The 15,061-nt window shown below is 38.1% G+C and overlaps 1 long non-coding RNA gene across 1 annotated transcript; it reads right to left on the reverse strand.

Moving 5' to 3' along the window:
* Positions 1–9,660: 9,660 nt before the first annotated feature.
* LOC123509622 lies at positions 9,661–11,004 on the reverse strand. Its single transcript, XR_006676245.1, has 3 exons — positions 10,780–11,004; positions 10,173–10,229; positions 9,661–9,879 (listed from the first exon to the last, which is right to left on the reverse strand). It is a non-coding gene; the product is annotated as an uncharacterized LOC123509622 (long non-coding RNA).
* Positions 11,005–15,061: the final 4,057 nt, after the last annotated feature.

The following is a 15,061-nucleotide window of genomic DNA, read 5'->3' on the forward strand; positions in this document are numbered from 1 at the left end:
AGTCATCAGTGCTGCACTGCTGCATCTTTCCTATAGCGAGGTACCGCAGTGAACCTCTTCACCAGCTCACGGTCATCTAGCTCATTCAGGACGTCCTTCCTCTCACGAAACGACCGTCTCTGTCGCAGATGGTGGCGGTGCGGTCCACCTCGGGCGGCCATGTTTACTTTTAGGATGAAATCTTAGGAGCGCGTCTTACTGCTAAAACACCTCCCGAGGTGTTTTAGCAGTAAGACGCATCTTTAGGGCTTAGGATGCCGTCTTAAGGATTTAAGACTCGAATTCCGCCATTTTTGTGATTTAGGACGACTTCTTACCGTTAGGACGTCATCTTAGTGTTTATAAGTACGGGCCCGCCGGGGGCCGTACTTATAAAACTCCACAAAGATGCCGTCTTAGTTAGGAAAAGTACTTAACCTACGAGACTTAAGCGCTAAGAATCTTTCCTAGCAGGATGCTTTTTTTTTTTTTTTTTTTTTTTTTTTTTTTTTTTTAAAGGGGGGTTAAGAGAGGAGGTAGCTAGCTGAAGAGTAAGTGGGTGGGAAGAGAAGGGGTGAAGGAAAGTAAGAGAGAGATAGATGGTGGGCTTGACCACCTTGCTAATTTTAGCATTACTTTACTTTTATTGGTAGTTTTTTTTTTTTTTATTATTTATTTGATGCACGCTCAACGCTGTAAATTTTACTAGAATTAAATTTTAAATCTTGTCATATTCTGCCCTGCCAAGGAGACTGTCTTTTTTTAATTTTTTTTTTATTTTATTTTATTATTTTTTTTTTATTTTTTTTTTATTTTATTTTATTATTTTTTTTATGAACATTTTCATTTACAGGTGAAATTTGGTTATAATTGCTTGCGGTGTTGCCATATTTACTATATTGCTACATTTAGGGAACCACATATGGCTTTTGTCCCTATTAAGCGTAAGTTCTTCGTATTTTTCAAGTTCGCTAGTTCTTATGGTTTCCCATGTTTTCAGTGCTTTATTATAATTTGATATGTTTAATGGAGTGATATTGTATTTAAGATGTAATTGTTCCGTGTTCAGTTGCTCAACTTCGTTACAGTGTATAAATCTTACAGCTTTATTTAGTATGGTTTGCATATTTCTTTTTTGGGTTTTTAGGCCATGCATATTGGTATGGATGGGTATTCCATGACCGGTATTAGTAATGTTTTAACAAGAGTCGTTTTCATTTTTGGTGTTAGGTTGCTAAATCGTCTTAGTTGTGAAAGTATCCCTTTTCCCTTATTTATAGTTTTGCTGATGTTGCCCATTGTATCCGTTGATGCTATGTTTAGTCCAAGTAGCTTCCCATTCTTACAAGTGTCGATTTCTTTACCATTAACCATGATCTTTTGCATTTTGTATTGGGCTATTGGTAATATTTTGAATTTTTCTTCACTGGTTTTTATTTTCCATTTTCTTTCAAAGTTGTTTATTCTTTCGATTTCCCTTTCTACTTTATATTTCATCATGAGTTTAGATTTGCTGGGTATTGTTATGACTTGTGTGACATCGTCAGCATACATAATGTCTATACAACCATGTTCAGGTGGAGGGAGGTCATTTGTGAATAGCGTATAAAGGGTTGGTGATAAAACACTACCCTGGGGCACTCCACTTAATAATGTTATGATGTTACTGTGGTCGTTCCCTATGTTCATTTTAGCTTTTCTATTTTCTAAAAAGTTGCATAAAATTTTTTCTAAAATGCTTGGAAGTTCTAGTTTTATTATTTTATATTTAAGCCCGTTGTGCCAGACTTTATCAAATGCTTTAGCCACATCTCGCAAGACCAAATAAACTTGTTTTTTGTCGGCTAAAGCATTGGCAATGGTTTCACATGTTGTTGTAATAGCAGTGTGAGTGCTTTTGTATGTTCTGAAACCGTGTTGACGTTCTTTTATGATATTCTTCTCTGTTAAAAAGGTGTTGAGTCTTGCTTGTATAAGTCTTTCAAAAATTTTTCCTGGCACTTCAAGTAATGATATTGGACGGTAATTTATAGGGTTTAATGGACTTTTATCTTTTTTAGGTATAAATTTTATGATTGCTTCTTTAAAGATTTCTGGAAAGTATCCGTAGATAAGCAAGCATTAAAAATATTTTTAAGTTGTTCCAGGGTTTTATTTGTGCAGTTTTGTAATATTTGAATATTTATTTTAGTGAAGCCGGGAGCTTTCTTTTAGATCTTCGTATGTATGTTTTAGTTCTTCTAAAGTAATTTCTCTTGTATGATAATCTTCAGTGTTGAGTCTGTTTAAGTCTACGGTGGAAATGTCTCAACTCTGTTATGGTTTTATTTATGTATTCGTTGACTAGATCAGCGTGTTGCTTGTCAAAGCTGTTATCTTCTTCCTCAGAGATCCTAAAAACATCTTTCCATGTGTTCTCCATTAAGTTGCACTTCTCTTTATCTGAGTAATACTTTCTTCCCTCGGTGTCTTTCATGTAATTTGTGTAAGTTGACTTTTTCCCTTTTAGTATTTTAATTTTGTTCCAGAACTGTTTACTGTTTTTACAATTTATTGAAATATTATTTATTTTGTCTTCCCAATTTTTATTATATGCTTCTTTGCATTTTTCCTTTAATACTGCTTTTATTCTTAAGTACTCCCTGTATGTTACTGGTGTCCATCCAAAGTGTGTAGCGAATTCGTTTAAAATATTAAATTGTGTTTCTAGGTCAGTGTTTCTTAAAGTGTGGTCCGCGGACCCCCAGGGGTCCGTGGAATGTTCCAAGGGGTCCTCAGGATAATTTTTAATATCGATTTCAGTCAAATTTTCGGCCAAAACGTCATAAATTCCTATTTTTGTAGCACCAAATCCTGATGGCTTTTTACAGTGGCTAAGTCACATTGGGATGGAAGTAATTTAAGTAATGCCGCCTTCCTCCCTTGGGGTGAAATCCTCAACGAAATTCCGAAAAAGACACACACAAAAAAACTTTATAGAAGGCAGTGGTGTTTATGATTTGGCACCATTGTACTGACTGATGCCCGGTGGTGCGGCCGCCCGCCACATATCAGTTGACGTTAGGCTGCTGTGAGGAACACACGGCAGTTGCTTGTGCTCCTCTTTGTAGGTAAGAAAATCATCTGGATGCTTATGACAACATACTGATTTTTTATATGCCATTTGTTAAACGTTATTACCTACCTTTTTGAGATTAGAATTTCGAATACTAGACCTCGTGTATTTAACTAAAAAATTATTTTTACGTTACTTGCAGGATAAACATCAGAAGACAGCCTAGCTTACTTTTTAGCATCAGGATAATGGATCTGTGGCTCAAGACAGGCTCACTTACAAAGAAGAAAACTGAATTCCAGAACAACAACCAAGACAGCACTGGCCTTAAAGAAGAAAGAAACGATGCTAACAGTGCAACTCAGCTCAAGCTATTGGAGGCAGGCGCAGATGCCATGGACGAAGGGAACACCGCTGACACAAACCAAAGCAGTACAGATGCCTCGGTTACCACTGTAGGGCACAAGCAAACACACAAAGAAACAGCCAAAAAGAAGCGTAAATACTGCAGTGATTACTTGAAACTTGGATTTTTTTGGCAAGGCAACAGTGAGGATCCTATCCCACAGTGTGTTTTGTGCTATGAAACATTAGCTAATGAGGCTATGAAACCCTCAAAGCTCAGAAGACATTTCGAGTCCAGACATAAGGAATATGTGGGAAAACCCATAGAATTTTTCAAAGAAAATGTAATGAACTTGATATTCACAGAAAAAAGGAAGCTTCATCTTTTTTTATACCTGGAGAAAATGCAAAGGCCACTGAATCCTCATACAAAGTGTCGTTATTAATTGCAAAAACAGGAAAGGCGCATTCCATAGGCGAGACTTTGGTCAAACCAGCAGCCAAGATAATGACAGAGATCATGCTTGGAGAAAAGGCTAGTAAAGAAATAAACAAGATACCTTTGTCCAACGACATCGTCAAGAAAAGGATAACGTCAATGGCTGAAAATGTGAAAGTTCAGCTGGTGTCACAATTACAGCAGAGTCTGTATTTTTCACTACAGCTGGACGAGTCCACAGATATAGGGAACGAGGCAAATCTTTTGTGCTTTGTTAGGTACATTTACTGTGGGGAAGTACATGATGAATTTCTTTTCTGTCGTCCTCTTCCTACAAACACAACAGGAGAGGCTATCTTTAATGTAGCTAACGATTTTATTGTCCAAAATGAACTCTCCTGGTCGTGATGTGTTGGAATCAGCACAGATGGTGCAACTGCGATGACTGGTAAACTAAGGGGCCTAGTGAGTCGGGTACAAAGCATTGTACCACAGGTAAAGGCAACACATTGTTGCATTCACCGTGAACAACTTGCTGTGAAACATATGCCTACCTGTCTTAAAACAGTTCTGGAAGAGGCAGTAAAAATTGTCAATTTCATCAAAGGGAAAGCACTGAACACCCGCTTATTTACAGTTCTGTGTGAAGAGATGGGAAGCGAACACACAAAACTCCTTTACCATACAGAGGTTCGCTGGCTGACACGGGGAAAAGTTCTTTCCTGTCTCTTTGAACTTCGTGAGGAAGTGCAAATTTTCTTGTATGAACGTCATGACCTCTATAATCGAATGCATGACACCCAGTGTCTCACAAAACTGGCATACCTGTCTGATATTTTCAGTACACTAAAGTACTAAACGGATTGAATCTGTCTTTGCAAGGAAAAGATACTACCATCTTTAAAGTGCAGGACAAAATACAGGCAACACGAATGAAGCTGGACTTGTGGTGCGGCCGCATTGACCGCAAAGATTTTGAGTCTTTTCCTTCATTAGCAGATTTCCTGCTTACTTCCAAGGAAGAGCTAGATGGTGACACAACACAAGCTTTCAAAGCCCATCTGCAAGGCCTTCACTCAGAGTTAGGAAAATATTTTGAAGAACCAGACCCAAGCTTTGAGTGGACCCAAGCTTTGAGTGGATTAGAAATCCATTTGTTACAGATAAAGTAGATATAGAAAAGGTCAGTGTCAACCTGTCATCAAAAGAGGCTGATAATCTTGTCGAGATTGCAACAAGTGGGACACTGAAGACCCTATTCAGGGAAAGAAGTTTGGCCAATTTTTGGGCTCAAGTCCAGCCAGAGTACCCTGGACTTGCAGAAATTGCTTTGAAACACTTGATGCCGTTCCCAACAACGTACAACTGTGAAATTGGATTTTCTACACTGGTTGATCTTAAAACGAAGACGCGCAACCGAATCAATGTCGAACCCGATATGCGACTGAAACTCAGCAGACTGGAACCAGATATTCCAACAGTAGTGAGGCAGCAAAAACAGTATCATTCATTGCATTAAGTATGGTTGTGAGATATGAGGAGGAAGCGTTGCTGTTAAGTTCATGAAAAATTGTATGCAAAATTATCAATGTTGTGGAAATTATGTTAAGCAAAATATAAACATTTATTTTGAAGATAAGCCATTAATAAATAATTCAGTTGTAATTTCAGTATATTATGACGAGGAAGCGTTGCTGTTAAGTTCATGAAAAATTGTATGCAAAATTATCAATGTTGTGGAAATTATGTTAAGCAAAATATAAACATTTATTTTGAAGATAAGCCAGTAATAAATAATTCAGTTGTAATTTCAGTATATTATGACCTGCAAACACTTTCAAACTCAAGAGGAAAATTATAATAATAAAGGGTCCGCTACATGAGTAATTTTAATAAAAGGGGTCCGCTGCACAAAAAAGTTTAAGAAACACTGCTCTATTAGGTATTGCAATGTCCATGGCACTTTTAACATTTTTTATCCAGTCTTTAGTTGCTTCTTCTAGTTGTTCAACATTGCTACCATCAAGGTTAGAAATCTTTATCTTTGTGTTTAATCTATGATGAAATAAGTCCCAGTCAGCTTTATTTATATTATGTATTTTTGGTTTTCAGTAATAAAGGGTATGGTAGAAAGTTTGAAAATTACAGGTAGGTGATCAGAAGTTGTTATATCACCTTGTTCACTGATGTAGTTCAAGTAGTGATGCTTGTTTGAGAATATTTTATCAGGGTTAGTAGATGAGTTCTGCCTGAAAAAAGTAGGAAAGTAAGGACCAAGATGCAGTAACTTTCCTTGATTTATGAGTTTATATAAACTTTTACCGACAGTGTTATTATCCTTATTACCGAAAGTAGTGCGTCTTCCGTTGAAGTCTCCCAAGATATAGGTAGGAATGTTGTTACTTAAGAGTCTGTGAATGTCTGGATATGGTAAAAAAGGACGTCTTGGGGGTAAGTAAGTGGTGGCAATTTGTACTGGTCCCAAACTTGTTTCTATTTCGACAGATAAAAAGTCAGTGATGAAGTTATCAAAAAGTTTGTGATTAATATTGTATTTGATTCCTATTGCTGAACCATCATATATATTTTCACTATGATTTACTTTGTATGTTCTGTAACCAGGGATTTTTAGTTCTTCATTTGGTTTTAGTCCGTGACTATTTATTAGTATTATATCTGGGTCTATTTTAAGGTAGTATGGTATTAATGATGTTTTATTTGTTTTCCAGTTCAGGACATTGTGTTGGATTATTGTTATGTTGCGTCTTATCTTTTGTGGAATTTCGTTACGGTGCGCGGATCACGTGTTCCTGCAGGTGAACGCTCCTGAATGAGTCCGGGTCTGATCTTGCGAAACTCGTCAGGCCCGACCGTAAAGAAGCAGTGTGTTAGAGATTTCATCATGCTCAATTTTATGTAAGATTTGTTCCTCTTCATACTTTTTATTTGTGTATGTCCATTTGTACTGGAATATTAGGGGGCCATTCTTTTTCATTTGTTGTAAAAAAGTGTAAACCTAGATCTATAGCCTTTGGTTTCTTGGAGGGTGCTGTTTCAGCTGTTTTACTTAAGTTGCAGGTGCTACTTTGTCTGCTTAAACTTTGCTCTAGTGTTGGTGTTGGTGTCTCATCTTGGGGTGGTTGTAGACTCATTGCTCCAGTTATAGGTTGTTCTAGGCTAGTTGCACCAGTTAAAGGTTGTACTGGACTTACATCATCGTCATCAATTGATATTATTAGGTTAGGTAGGTTGTTCATAGTTAGGATTTTATTTAGCACATTATTATAACACCCTGGCTTTTCCTGGTTTTAGTTTGGGCATGTGCCACACATAAGTGAATTTTTAGTATTTCCTCCTTTGTTATTGTAGGGACATTGACTGTAGGCATTTTAGGTGTTATGTTAGACCCGGTGATGTTAGAGTAGGTCATATTTTCTCTTTCTTTTATTTGTGCTCTTTTTGTTTTTAGAATTTCTTTTCTTTCAGGGCATTTCATCTGCAGGGCACTATGGTCTTCACCGCAGTTGACACATTTTTTACATGGCTAAAAGCCGTCGTAACAGTCCTGGTCTGCAACCTAACCCTAGCCAAAGTTTGTGCCCGACCACACCTGTACGCTTAAGGCAGCAATCTAATTGCCCACCTCGAGCAAGCCTCGGGGCCGGACCTTCACGTACAGGCGGACGCTAAGGGCGAAAGGAAGGTATTAGTAGTAGGGAACAGGGGGCTGCAACACGGGCGAGCTCTCACCAAGCGGGAGAGCTCCGGTACACGTGTGCAGTGTCGGCAGGAAACGGGTGCCGTGGCCAGGGTAGCGGTGGCCGTGGGAAGCAGCAAGGGTGCTGTAGGTGGCGCCTCGAGCAGTCCTGGGAAAACCGTGCGCTAGTTTGGCGGGAAACGCCTCAGCTGACGTAAACAAACAGTTTTCCTGTCGGTGTGGCCGGCTGTGGGCGCCTTTACAGAACCTGGGCGGGCTCTCACCCGTAGGGAGTGCCCCGATACACAGGCCTGAGCAGGGGAGTTGTTGGAGAACTCGGTGAAGGCGTGAACCGCAGGTAAGGAGAGCACAGGCCAGCTGGTGACAGGTTAGAGAGCGAGCTAGCGAGCGGTGCTACTGCTACGGCTGCCAGGCGCGGAGTGGATGCTTTGTAAAGTAACCGTCTTTAGGCGCTTACACCGCTAACCGCAAACATGAGCAGACGTTATGTAATGTTTTTGAGGAATTTTGCAAGAAACGGGTATAAATACGTAATTTTTATATTTTAAATAAAAAACATATTTATCTAGTTAGTTTTCAACAATCACCTCTTCATTTTACCCTTGATAATTGAAGGTATAAATTTACCACCACTGTTGTCATCTTGTCAAACCAACAATCATTTGGCGCCAACTTCGACTGCGCACCATGGCTACTCAAGAGACTCAAGACAAGAAGAGGAACAGGAAGACGAACTGGACGCCTTCATCTGGCCCACCTATACAAAATTCTCGCAAAAATACTCCGGAGCGACTTCTCCACAGCTGGCTGCTCTAAGGAAGCCAGAAATGCTGCTTGGAGGACCAATAGTGCGGAGGTGTCTGCCGTGTCAGACATTCTCCGCACTGAGGAGTGCCAGAAACATTGGCATATTATAAAATCTGAGGCATGACGGAACACCAGCAAGCAGAGAGAAGCCATGACTGCCACAGGTAAGAGTTATTAATTTGGGAGCTATTTTTTGTGTGATATTTGTGTGTGAGTTGCAGCAAGATTTTCATATTTTTGAGCTTGATAGAAATTTCAGTTTCACCCTAACAAAAGATATGATTTATCTTATTATTCCTTTTAAGCACTGAATAGGTAAGGCAATTTCACTTAAAGAAAAGTATTTGTTTATGGTTATTTATTTTTTGCAAGGAAGCTTACTAGTATTTGAGTAAATACTAAGTTTCAGCAGGTCTACTGTTAAGGTCACTTGAGATTTAGATCATGGAACCTAACCACTTTAAGGAATAAATTTCAGTAAACTGTTCCTGTTTTAAGTTTGGAAGCAACAACATTGAAAGTTTTGTACTAGTGATTAATATATTAAAGTGCCAGCCATTTCCTGCATTTTTTTTTCTTTTTTTGTGAAGTGGATGCATTTATTGCACACACTAATTATGATGCAATGTCTACCTCTGACAAATAATATTACTCCAACCACACATCTGAGTTACATATGTTATGTGAAAACACGTTCTTTATAAATTATTTATTTGTATTTGCAATTCATTAGCAATAAGATTATATTATACTTTCCAGGTGGTGGACCTCCTGCCAACCCTCCTCTCTCCCAGCTCGATGAGTTAATATGTGAGATTTTGGACCCCAAGAATGTCTCTATTCATGGGTGTACCAATAAGGCAAGCATCATTGAATGCACCTTCCTTAACAAAGGATAAGCCACTTGTAGATATAGCAATATTAGGCCATAATGTTGTCTCAAATGTCTGCAATCCAAAATACTCGTTCCCATTTAGTTTACAACTTAAGAGTTAAACACAATGGTACATTTGTTATCTAGTGTTGATAATTTTTTTTTTATTCTTTAACCAAACAGCTAAAACAGTAATAAGAAAAGAAAAAAAAAACTAATAAAGTTATCTTAATTCCTATCCCTTCTCCCCTCTCATAAATATGGTGTTGTAGTGGGTGAATGTGTTAATGATAACGAGTCTTAGGTATTTACAGTTTCTTAGAAATAGGATTTAAGTCAAACACATTGTACCCTTAGCTAGATTTACTGGTTTCTGTTTGTTTCTGTTTCTTTTGTCCTTAGCAATAAAACCAAAAACATTATCAGCTTAGTTTCTGAAGTTAGAACTAATGATGCCAGCAGCAGTGTGCACTGTGCAGGCAGCAGATGATGCTGGGGAAGTGGCAGAGGCAGCCCAACAGAGAGAAGTGGTGACCGAGGCAGTGGGTGTGGAGGAGGAGGCACCTGCCACACCACTTCCAGCACCAGTGATGTGGCACCAACAGGGGCCAGACTTGCCTGGTACATCACTGGTCTATGTGGATGAGGAGGAGATCATCCACCTGCAGAAGAAAAGGAAGCTTGAGCTTGCACTCCTTGAAGAATCTATAACGGCTCAGGAAAGGAAGCAAGAAGCAGAACAGGCTAAGTACATGTACTACACACAAAAACTAGAGTACCAGAAACAAACAAATAAAAAATAGTAATAAAGATATAAATAATGTACTATTTTTTTTCTTTGTAACCAATCAACCAAATATTAGTGTTAACACAAAAATAACTGCAGTTTCTATATGCTCAACCTACTATAATCTACTTACTTCAGGTATGGAGAGAAAAAAAAAAAAAAAAATACATGAGAATAACACCAATCTCAGCAGTCATGACACTGGTGTCTCATCACTCAGCAATGCTGTAAAAGAAAGACATTGATTTACTGCTTGATGTTGTATCACACATTATATATATATATATATATATATATATATATATATATATATATATATATATATATATATATATATATATATATATATATATATATATATATATATAGATAGATAGATAGATATAGATAGATAGATAGATAGATAGATAGATAGATAGATAACTACAGAACAATTGATAATGTAGTCAATGCCACACTCATAAAAATAAGTGAAAAAATAATTAAGAAAGAATCATTTAAGTTAGTTGTGAAAGTGTGTTAATTATTTTTTTAGATGTTGCTGAGATACACATTCATCATAACCCATTTAAATATTGTAAGGCTGAACAGTGATACTGTGGTATCTGTGAAGAACTGTGGGTGACTGGCAGAGAGTGAGACAAGGAAGATGAAATCACCAACATAACAGTGCACACACAACAAAACAAGACATATAAATATAAATAACAAAGTGACAGAGGAGAAAAAACTGAAGAATGCTACTATAATCAGCATCATGGGTTGTGTTACTTACTTTAAGTGAAGCACAACAAATTCATCTCTGTAAAGGATTCCTTCATGGCGACTGAATTTTCTGTGCTGGGGGTCGCTCCTCGTTGCCTCCATCCTCGGCTGCAGCAAGATGTTCTTCTTCCTCAGGAAGAATGATGTTTCTTGCTTTGCAGATGTTGTGCAGCAATGCACAAACCTCTACAATTTGGCAGACCTTGGGTGGAGGACCAACTCGGATCTCACTGTGTAGCATGTGAAAATGTGGCTTCAGCTGCCCGATGCCTCTCTCAACAACGCTGTGGGTTTTCTTGTGGACCCTGAAATTAATATAGATTTCAATCTTACAATGCAGTACTTGAAAGTGGTATGATGCATTAATTTAATTTCTACAAACATTTAGGTTATGTCATGTATAAGGTTAAGTTGATTCATTGTTTGATAATGATTTGTGACATGGCAGCTTAAATATTATGAAACATATAAAAAAAAATCTCTAGTATAACATTGGTTAGGTTAATATATTCACATGAAAACTTAGAATAAAAAGAAGAAACTCTTAAATATTTGGAAATTTTCTTGTTGTGTTGGCGATTCAACCTACACACCTTACATAATCATAGCCCTTTAAGGGGCATCCAAAGGGGGCAAAGCGTACACAATGTTAAATTACTTTACCTTATCGGTTGCTCTGGTCAAGTTTCAAAATGTTAAGTTACTCTACCTTAATGGAGGATGATGCTAACCCAATGAGGAGGTTACAAAATGTTAGGTTAGGTTACTTCATCTTATGGAGGAATCCAGTAAGGTAGGGGGGGAGGGTCAAGATTGTGTGAAACTGCAATAATACTTCCAAATTACCTAATTCATTAATTTAGCACTTTATATTAGTTTATATGAAAAAGTGTAACTATAGGAGGTAAATAATTAGTTTTGTGTTTAGTGTGATGTGGGGTAATTAATTAGATAACTCTTTATCTAAATTTTACTACTCAGTAACTTACCTGTTATAAGAAGACTGTGCTCCAGGCTGTGGTCTGAGGTATGGAGTCAGTAGCCACTTCTTGCTGGGATAGTCACTATCTCCCAGTAAGTGACACCCAGCTGGGACGATGCCGCTGTCAAATATCGTGCAGAGTCCACTTTGAGCAAGTATTCTTGCATCGTGAACCAATCCCGGCCACTTTGCAACCACATCAATAATGTGGCATCAAGCATCAAACACAAACTGCACGTTGATGCTGTGGTATCTCTTCCTGTTGACAAACTCTACCTTATACTCTCTAGGAGCCACAATCATCACGTGCGTCCCATCAATGGCACCAGTCTTTCCTATAGCGAGGTACCGCAGTGAAGATAACTTGCATCTCGGGTAGAGAGGCCTTGTTCCTTGCAGTTGGTCTCTTCAGCCTTTCCGGCACCAAATTTGTCACGAAAATGATACCAGCAGGATCCTGCCAATACCTCTTCACCAGCTCACGGTCATCTAGCTCATTCAGGACGTTCTTCCTCTTACGAAACGACCGTCTCTGTCGCAGGTGGTGGCGGTGCGGTCCCCCTCGAGCGGCCATGTTTACTTTTAGGATGAAATCTTAGGAGCGCATCTTACTGCTAAAACACCTCCCGAGGTGTTTTAGCGGTAAGACGCATCTTTAGGGCTTATGATGCCGTCTTAAGGATTTAAGACTCGAATTCCGCCATTTTTGTGATTTAGGACGACTTCTTACCGTTAGGACGTCATCTTAGTGTTTATAAGTACGGCCCCACTGGCAGGCCTCAATACTTGGTTAGACATCAAGGGTGAAATCAGCCATGATATAAGTCTCTGCTTTTCAGAAATAACGTCCTTACAGGTATAGATTGACGAGAATTAGAATCAGAAACATTAATAAAAAGAAATACAGTAGATTGTCCAAGACAACGAAAAACAAACCCAGTTCTCACTAACAGCTTTAATCCTGCTAGGTCTGACAGACACGGTTGTCTCTTATCTCACCCTCCTCTCCCCAGGATTGACACCCAGCGCCAACTTAACTACACCACGACCTACTGCGTTGTATCTTCACACTTGTTGCAGTGTCCCTAAACACCGGTGTTATGACTAGCCTACACCTAGGCTATTATTATTATTACTATACAATTAAAAAAAAAAAGTTTCACTTCACTACAACTAAAGGTTGTGCTCAGGCAAAGGTATGAAGTTGAACCAGATGAGTAATAATAACTTCAGTGTCCCTGTCTTATCAGAACGCACCAATCAAGTCTCAAAGATGTCCAGACCAGTCATAGTATAGCAAATTGCCATGACATTGCTGATGGCGCCTATAGCGACACCCTGAGTTGCGAGTGAATAATACTATCTTCTTATCATGCTCCAGGAAGTCACCATTGTATAATCAATCATGTGTGAAAGTTTCATGTGAATCAGATGAATACAAATAGCAAAGCAAGAACGAAATGAAAAAAAAAAAAAAATCTTTAGGAGCGAATATCTCAAAATTAGGTTTTTTACACTTCAAAAATTTTCACAAAATCGGTATAAATACTGACTAGAATGCATTGTTGGAATTGGATTTGTATAATGTCAAAAGGAAACGAGATACAGGAAATAAAAAAAAAAAATGCACTTTTCATAGAACACAATAAAAAAAAAGTTAGTTAGGTATATGTACATAGTTTCTATGGATTTTTTAAGAAATTAACAGAAAAATAAAGTTGAAAAAAAAAAAACGTTTAGTTTGAGTTTCCTCTACCATTCATCCAAATTTGATGATAGTAACAGAATAACCTATCTTTACACCCATAAACAACTTACTCAAAATTTGAAGCCAATTGGACTTACCATAAGGAAAATAGGTTAAAATGCTACCTGCCCCATGAAGCTGAAGGTGGAAGGCAAGGAGGATATGGTGCCCTTAGTAGAGCAATATTGGCGCTGGATTATTTGTCAGGAGGAGGTGGAGGAGGAGGAAGAAGAAGCAGGAAATGTGTTCTAGGGGTATGGAAGATATTGAGATAGAGGAGCAAGACATAGCTTTAACAGTGAGACAAGGAAAACAGCGAGAACCGATGGTATTACATGTGAGTTTCTGAAGTATGGTGGAGGAGCATTATGACAGGCACTAAATGGTCTGTTCAGGGAAATACTCTATAGATATATGGGAGGTGCCTCAGGATTGGAACAGGAGCAGGATCAACACTTTACACTAGGACAAAGGAAAACCAAGGGAGGACGTAGGTAATTACAGAACATATTAGCTAAGGTTTTTCAATAGATGATCACTAATAATAAGTTGAAGACTTGGATGAAGGAGAATAAGGTGCAGAGTGATTTTAGGCAAGGAGGAGGTAGTTTGGGCAATATACTGGTTATGAAAGAAATTATTGAAATAAATAAAATGCTACGGAAGGAATTGTACATGGCTTTCTTATCTTTCCTGTGTGTGTGTGTGTGTGTGTGTGTGTGTGTGTGTGTGTGTGTGTGTTGCCTAAGCCAGTGACTTTCTTACAGAAGTAAGTAGACAAATACACTAATTCCTAAGCAATCACTACACCGTTTCGACGTTATTATGATAGTGAAGTTGCAATTTAGCACATGTCAGCACTAAATTAATAAAAGAGTAATAAGCGTAATCAACCTGGTAAATTCCTTGCAACACATGGGTACATGTTATCTCTCTCTCTCTCTCTCTCTCTCTCTCTCTCTCTCTCTCTCTCTCTCTCTCTCTCTCTCTCTTGGTTATCTCTCTCTTGGTTATCTAATCTTGCTACGATTTTAGACTAGCATCGGTGACAAGAAATAAGTACAGTAAACGTCATTGTTATAATAGGTGACGCATGGAATAGAGCAGGCTGTGACTATAAAAGATATCATAAATAAGCAGAAATATTGGTACGTGGTGGAGTGGATCTAAAGTGATATATTTCTCAGGTATGTAAATTTTATCTGTGTGCGCGAGAGAGCGCACGCTATTGTGTGTGTGTGTGTCTGTGTGTGTACTCATGGTGAGTAGATTCTCGTTTGTGTACATATTTACAGATGAATTTGCTCGTTTCCTTCAATAAGACTGATGAATCTGCCTTGATCATCAATCAATATCGAGTGAAAAAACATATCATGAATTGACTTCCCTACCAACCATCCTCTTTGTAAGAGTAGATGTTTCTTTCTTTTATTCTTGGTTTTAGATTTATTTCATTTCTAGGTATGCTTATCGTAAAGTCATTCAGTATTTTGTCTTTAATATGATCTGCGTCAGTTTGCATGTTCTTTATTAGATGAGACAGTAATAAAGAATCTATCACAT

The sequence above is a fragment of the Portunus trituberculatus genome, chromosome 27, assembly GCF_017591435.1.
Source record: "Portunus trituberculatus isolate SZX2019 chromosome 27, ASM1759143v1, whole genome shotgun sequence".
NCBI classification, from domain to species: domain Eukaryota; kingdom Metazoa; phylum Arthropoda; class Malacostraca; order Decapoda; family Portunidae; genus Portunus; species Portunus trituberculatus.